Here is a 7,943-nt window from a genome sequence, read left to right as displayed (position 1 = left end):
TGGATTTATCTTGAGTAATACCACTAGACACCTGTTTGGTTCAACTCTTGGCCTGCTGTTTGCACTTTTTTGTACTTAGCATTCCTCAAAGTATTTTCCTATTGACTTTGAAGGACAAAGTTCTTTTAGCTGTTGCCATTTGTGTGGTCCAAAAAATAAAATAATATTAGATCTAGTACCTTGAAACTACCCATTATTAAAGAAATCTTTTAAAACTATTCATTAGTAAAAAAAAACTATGTAAATAGGTATTATTTTTTTGAAATCCCACTGACTGTACACCCTTAATTCCCTTTCTCAAAGAAAAAATAGATCTTCCACTTAGGATATAACTCATATTCAAAATATATGCAGTAGAACTGGACCAACTATGCCTCCCTCCTTGGGCAATCCATTTCCATCAGTGACAACACCAATCTGTCCAGTATCCCAGAGATAAGATTTCTGTGAAAGTAGCATACACCTGATTGACAGGTGCTTAACAATCATTAATCACCTTACCCTTTCCTTTTTTCTATCAGACTAGAAAAAAGTGGATTTCTCATCAACTGATTTTTTTCCATTTAAATGAGATTGATTCACACATTTATCCACCCTCCTGCTATCTCCACCTTAGTCCAGAGCATCATCAACCCTGTGAGGATCAACTTCCCAGCTGCTCTCTCTGCCTCAGTGTCTCTCACTTACAGTCTGCCCCACCACTACATGTCAGATCAAGGTGTTGCCACAACTTCCCACTGACTCCCATGTCCGTCCAAGCTCTACTGCTCCACAGCCTCTTTATTTGAGCTCACCCTCTTAAGTGAACTTATTTGTCCCTACTCCGAGTACCCATCTTCTCATGACCAGGGCTGCGCCCTTATGCCAAATAAGCTACTAAATTCTGCCCACTTTATTTCTTTAGTTCTCAAGTTAGTCACCTCAACTCCATTTCCATGGCCCCAGCCTTAATTTAAGGTCATATTATTTTACACCTGAATTGCCACAATATCTTCTAACTCCCCCTAGTCTTGCCCTCATCTAACCTACCCTCCACACCACTGCCAGAGGGATTTTCTAGAGCTGAGCTATCTAACATGATAGCCAAGAGCCACGTGTGGCTATCTATATTTAAATTTAGAAATTAAGCATTTTGCTCCTTCGTCACACCAGCTGTATTTCAAGTGTTCAACAGCCACCTGTGGTTAATGATTATCACATTAAACAGAGAAGATTATAAAACATCTTCATCATCATAGGAAGCTCTACTAGGCAGAGCTATTACTCAAATGTAAATGTTATTATATCTTCACTCTGCTTTACATCATGTAATGTTTATCACTTAAGAACTCCTCAGTAGGGTGGCTTATAAGCAGTCTCTAGCCTTCCTTTCTGCCCCGTCTCCTACATTTGCCTATATTGTACCCTCTTCTCCAGCCTTTCCAAACAATTTTCCATTCCTCAATGTGTCTCTACCATGACTTTGCATGTGGTTATATCTTCTGTCAGGAATACTTTTCACCACCTCAGCAACCTATATAACCACAGTTAATTCTTCAAAATTTACCTTGGGCATCACCTTATTTGGCAAGCTTGCCCTAGCCTTGCCCAGAACTCTCCCTTTGCTCTCAGAGTTAGTCACACCTGTCACAGTGCACACACAGCATACTAGCCATGCCCCTACTATAGCATTTAGATCTGCCTACTTATTCTCCTGTGAATGCTTTTGGGGCAGGCACCCAGTTTAATTTATTTTTTATCCCCAGGGTCTAACAGAGTGGAACATAAGTAGGTGCTGAATTAGTGTTATTTCTTCCTTGCTCTTTGCTGTTCCAAATGCCATCATATTCCCCATCATTCAGCATTACTATTCAGCTGTCACCCCTCCCACTGCAGTTGAGTGCAGTGCCATGGACAGACTGCAAATGGCTAAAGACAAAAAGAACCAGGTAGATGCTGCAAAACTGACTTGCAAGGCACCTGCCTTTTGAAAGGACGAGGACTCAGGTTTGAGAAAATCTAATCACCTTTCTTAAGTGGTTGATTTCTCTTGTGTTCATTATTCATAAAGCCAGTGCTTTCCATCCCTGAGAGGAGGACCAGTAGAGCCAGATGGTAGCTATAGGCAGGTCTACGTGCTCAGACTTGGATTATTAGCAGATTATTCCGACTCTTAGACCATGTCTCTATGTGTTGAAAGCCTCAGCAGAACAATGTATAACTAAAACTCTGAAATTTTTTACTACTTGTTTTCTGTATGGGACCATGTAGCACTTAGTTCCATTCTGCCTTATTTCATTTCCAATGTTATTTTTACTATTTGTGTTACCAGACAGGCCCCAGCCTGGAGCGGGTCTGTCTCAGGCCAACCTCTAGTGTGTGGGTTCTTGACTTCATATAGGAAAGATTTCACAACATGAGTCCAGGTTTTTAAGAGTATGTTTATCAAGCCTGGAAACAGTGAAACAAGGAGGGACCTAGGGTAGAAGAAGTAACAAGAGAGGGCCTTGGCTGGGCTGCTTTGGCTCTCTAGAAAAGTTATAGGAAAGAAGTAAGCTCAGGTGGGCTGCCGTTAGCTCACCTGAGAAGTCGGAGAAAAAGGGGGTGCTGGAGGCGAGATCAGAGGATAAGCCCAGGTCAAGCTGCCGCTGCCACTGCCCACTGCTTCCCTGGCTGCAAGGCTCCTTGAGACACTTACAGTTTAGGAGGAAATAAGAAATTCATTCCCAAGAAGGGACATGGGCATGCTCTAGCACAAGCCTGTGCTGTGTTTGTCCTGAAGGCTTTTTATCCTTTTTCTTCAGGTAAGAAACTTAGGGGAGGGTTTCAGCAGAATATTCATTAGTTTTCCAGGTGCATATTTAATATGCTGATGTGTCAACATGAGCACATGGGGGATTTTGAGAATATTCTTTGGTCTGCTATAGTGTTACTTTTATCTTGAGTCTGTCTGGCTTTTAATGAGGTTTTTGTTATTTGTTCCCCTGACTTCATCTGTCCTTGGCTTTAGCTGGTATGAATGACATGAATTAGGTCTCTATTCTCTATTTCCCAGACCAGAGAGATTTAAGCTATGTGTTCTTTGGTTAGGGAGGGGAGGTGTAAACCATTCACTCTCAAGTGTCCTTGGAGAGGGCAGATAAGTTCTTGCGATTCACCAGCTACCAATAAGTTGCTCAAACTGTTTGGCCTTTGTTTAATTTTCTTGTCTCAGTTTCCCCATTCCATTTGTCCAGGAAATTCCCTAGCTTCTTATTATCTTGCTTCATTTGTATTCTCTGATTCCATTCAAGGTATCCTGAATACAAGAAAATGTGTCTTCCATGCCACTCTGCATAGCGATAGTGACTTAATAGGTCCTCAATAAATATTTATGGATTGATCAGTTGACTTGTTTGGTCTAATCTGATGTGTTTTTACAGCACCACAGCATTTTAAAAATCCCCAAATACTGGTGCCATCTTGCAAAGCTAAAGAACATTCAGGTAAATTTTCCAAGTAACCTAATTCTGAACCTATATTTATTTAATTTAAAAATATTTTTTATTTAAAAGAATTTTAGTTTATGATGGACCATTACATTGGTGGCCTCCAATGAAGCATGCCTCTGAGAATTCATGCTCTCATGAAGTTCCTTCCCACATTGAGTCTGAGTTTGGTCATGTGACTTGCTTTGGCAAATGAGACATTAGCAAGTGTGATGCAAAGAGAAATTTCATAAACACTTGTCATCTTGGAATTCTCCCTCTTGGAACCTAGAACCCATGCCATAAGGAAGACTGACTACCCTGCTAGAGAAAGAAGTTATTCAGAAAGAGGTCCTGGAATATGTGAGGCCATGTGAGGCATGAAAGTAAAGCCAACTTAGTCACTACAGCTCCTTTCAAGCCATCAGATGAAGGCACCTGTATGAGAGACCCCAAGGGAGACCAGCAGAATAGTCCTGATGATCCCAGCCCAGATTGTTGAATCGTGAGCAAATAGAGTGTTGTTTGAAACCACTAGTTTTAGAGGTGGTTTATTATGCACAGTAGACAACCGCAACACTCAGAACTTTGTCTCTTCTTATTCGTGAATATGAATTGATATATACCACCTACTATTTGCAAGTTCCATTCTTAAATACTTTGAGTTAGATTTGAAGTGAAATATAGTGTAGAATACTCTTTCTTATTAGGGTAAAGAAGTTATTTTTACTTCTAGGAACTTCTGGAAAATTGAGATTTTAGACTTTCACATTTAGATTTTTTTTGCTATGTAGTTCATGTCTTTAAGACAAATTAAGTTTCTCTCTCCTTTTTCTCCTGTCTCTCTCCCTCTTTTTCCTGGCTTTTGCTCCTAGGCAAGTATCTAGGGAAAAGAAAAATTTGATCTCATAAGTTTCATGCCCTGTTTTTTACTCTTGCCAAAATGCTCTGTTAACTTTATCCCAAGTCAAAAAAAAAGTTCTTGCAAATATGCCACAGTGTCAAGAGCCATGCCAGAAAGTACAATTCTGTAAAAATAGATGTCCTAATTCTGTATCTATGTGAATTCCACACAGCCAGGCAATCCATTTGCAGCTCTCTTGTAAGCCATAGTTTTTCTCTGAAAGTAGGTTTTTGACCATTTGTGAGCCTCTCTTTCAAGTGTAGGTTGGCCTCATTTTTTCCCCTCAGTTTGGGTTTATAGTTTATATTTCCTTCCTTCATTCTCCATGTGCCTTTTATAGGTTGATCTTGAAGGAAGCATTTGTCCTTTATCTCTCAGTTGGGAAAAAATGTGGTTTACCTTGAATCAAAGACTTTCTTTAATAATTTCATCAAGCATTGGAAATTCCAGTAATATGATAAGTTAAAATATTAAAGATTGAAACAAAAAGCTACAAAAGCTAGTTTCTCAGTTGTTGAGATGGTTTCGGAATGGTCATAGCTGGTTTACATCAGTGCTACTCAATGCGTGGTCTGTGGCCCAGAAACAGCCCATGAAATGTTGCTGCAAGGAGAAAAGCACAAAAACTGTGAGTGTTTATAAACTTTTTCTAGCAATTTTATATTTTATATAAAGTTGTATAGTGTATATAGACACAAAATTATGTCAGTGATTTTCAACCTTTTTCATTTTCATGGCACATATAAATCAATTACCAAAATTCTGCAGCAAAAAAATATATTTTTTCCTAATCTGAAAAGAAATATGTATAATCTTGATTCATTCACATGCAACAGCTATTGTTGTGTTGGCCAGTGTCGTGTTTTTATTTGACAGTCTAAGGGAAAAGAGGTCAGTGCCCCTAACTAAACAGTCAGGTATTGCATGTTTTAATTCTTGCAGTGTACCAGTGTGCCTGGCACAGCACACTGGTTGAAAATTGGTAAACTATGTGATTTTTCTTGTAACCCAATTTTATTGTACATTTAAAACATATTGGCCAGCAATTGACTGGATTTTTTTAAATGTTTTTTCTTCACAGATAGTTAAAGAAACACTAGTCTAACTGACCTCTCCAAATGACTTTCCAACCTCAGGCCTAAGACAGCTTGGGACCCAGAGTGGGAAGTCAAAAAATGCATGTTGATAGCCCTGGCCAGTGTGGCTCATTGGTTGGAGTGTCTTCCCAAACACTAAAAGGCCATGGGTTCGGGTCCCGTAAGGGCATATGCCCAGGTTGCAGGTTCAGTCTCCAGGGTCTGTCACATCGATGTTTCTCTCTCTCTCTCCCCTTCTCTCTTTCTTCCTTCCCTTCTCTCTAAAATCAATATCTATGGGTGAGGATTAAAAAAAATACATGTTGATAGATTGACTGTTGGTTTATGCATAGTTTCTAATCCTATGATACTTCAATATTATATTTAATTTTTACCACTCATTCGACTGTACATACAAATATGAGAAGTCAGAGTTTTGCAACCATTTTTATAAGGGCATGAAATAACCTGCCTAATTCTCTTGGCTTGGTATGAGTAATAAATTATACCCAAGTTTAGAGAGCTCAAAAGAAATGACACGTATGCTAAAGTTAAAATTAGCTTTCACTTATTCCCTAAGAGCACCTACTGATTTAGCTGCCTTTGAGCAGAGAGATGAGTGTAAAGTGTAAGTCAACTCAATGTAAGGGCTAAATCCATGACTCATTTGTTACGAATAATAAATACACTGTTGGGTTATAGCAGGTGAAAGCCACTCCTTACACTTAGTATAGGAAGTCAGACTCCCTGAAGTTGTGTATCTTCAGATTTGCTCTCTATCCTAGAGGGCCTTTGCTAACTCAGATTTCAGGTTAAATAGACCTGAACATATAGCAGGTATTACATTCTTCCTTCCCTGTGGCGCATCAGCTTCAAGGAAGTCTTGCCACTGGTTTTGCTCTAGCATGTACCTCAATCCCATTAATTGGATCATTGCCCACTTCCTGTGTGATTTTAGACAAGCTACTTAGGTTTCTATGTTTCGGATCCCTCACCTTGGAAAAAAATGAGGTCAAGGACACTCTGAAGGTTAAATGACATAATGAAACATGTATGCTGCAGGGCTGGACTGACCCCTGTCGAAGCTCACTGTCATTTGCCCTTCACCTAGCCCCTGCTCCCCTCCCTGACCAAGCTTCCACTATGCCAGTAGTTAAGTCCCAGTTCCCCTACTGACTAGTTTCTGTGACTTTGTGACTTTGAGTCAGTTTTTTAACCTCTTTAAGTCTCAGTTTCTTTCTCTGAAAAATTTTACCCGTTGCATGATATTTGAATGAAGTCACAGTTACAAAAGGTCTAATGCAATACCCACGCATAGCATGCTTCCTATTAAGCTAGCTTGTCAGTTTTAGGCCCAGTTCTGGAAAGGGGCCTTGACCCCTTGTATCTGAATTTCTGTCCAGGCTCCTGCCTAGGATTCTAGTTTTCAGAACCTGGAAGCTTTCTTTGTTCTTGCCTTTAAACATCAGTTCTTAGTAATCACATTTCTGCATTTACCTGCTGACCTTCTCTACTGTACCTGCTGCCCACATTTTACCTTGCCAGAACGCTGGCATCTTGGAGGGCCTGTCAGGAGTCATATGGAAGCTTCCACTGACCTAAGACCCTTGGGTCAGCTAGTCTGCCTTGCACATCACCCCCTGTCTACTCTGAGGCCCCTAGAACATTGGACCAGCATCCTGGCTTCTTCAGTTTCCCTCAGGAGCGCTCTGGACGCCCCACAGCGAGCCTGATGGAATTACTCAAGGCATTGGACCCATCCTAGGATTGGCACATCCCCATGGTGTCACAATCCTGGCAACCAGACTGAAGGCAGATGCTATAAGAACAATTTTTTCTAGAAACCATGCTTGATTGTGGCTCTTCTGGGAGCTTCTGCCGACATTTCTCTTTCCAAAGAAGTCACTTGGCTTTCTCCCCCACACTCTTCCACTTGTTTATGGTTCCTTCTTCAGCTCCATTCCACTTGCCGGGGGAACTTGGATTCCTACACTTGTATAAAAGGCATCAAAGCCAGCAGTAACCTATGAAAGGCTGTGACCTTGGCTTGATTTGAGTTGCACTTCAGGAGGTATGGAGAGTGGGGGTGGGGGCAACCTGTATAAGCATAACGCCTCTATTTCAAAACTCCAGAGCATCACCTCCCTACACACACAACATACATATACATACACAAGGTATCAGTTAATTTAAAATACACACAGATATACACAAAAATGGAGTCATGGCCCATTAGCAATAACATTCTGGTTCCTCAGGCACCTTCCAGCCCCATGCTGGGGACTAGTAATGAGAGTTCTTTTGGGTGAGGGGTGGGATGGCTTTACTAACTGATGCCATAACGGCTGTCCTACCAGGCACTAGCTGTCATGCAAAAACAGGATGACGTTCTTTATCGTTGCCTGCCGGAGAGCCTCTTTTACAAGCTATGTATCTTAGACTCCTCAATAAGAACCATACATAGACTCCAAATCACATTAGAGAAAAAAGCATCAGAAGCTTTGGTCCCATAACTGA

The sequence above is a fragment of the Phyllostomus hastatus genome, unplaced genomic scaffold (assembly GCF_019186645.2).
Source record: "Phyllostomus hastatus isolate PE091 unplaced genomic scaffold, TTU_PhHast_1.1 phas_contig_80, whole genome shotgun sequence".
Lineage (NCBI taxonomy): Eukaryota > Metazoa > Chordata > Mammalia > Chiroptera > Phyllostomidae > Phyllostomus > Phyllostomus hastatus.
This window is presented reverse-complemented; position numbering follows the sequence as displayed.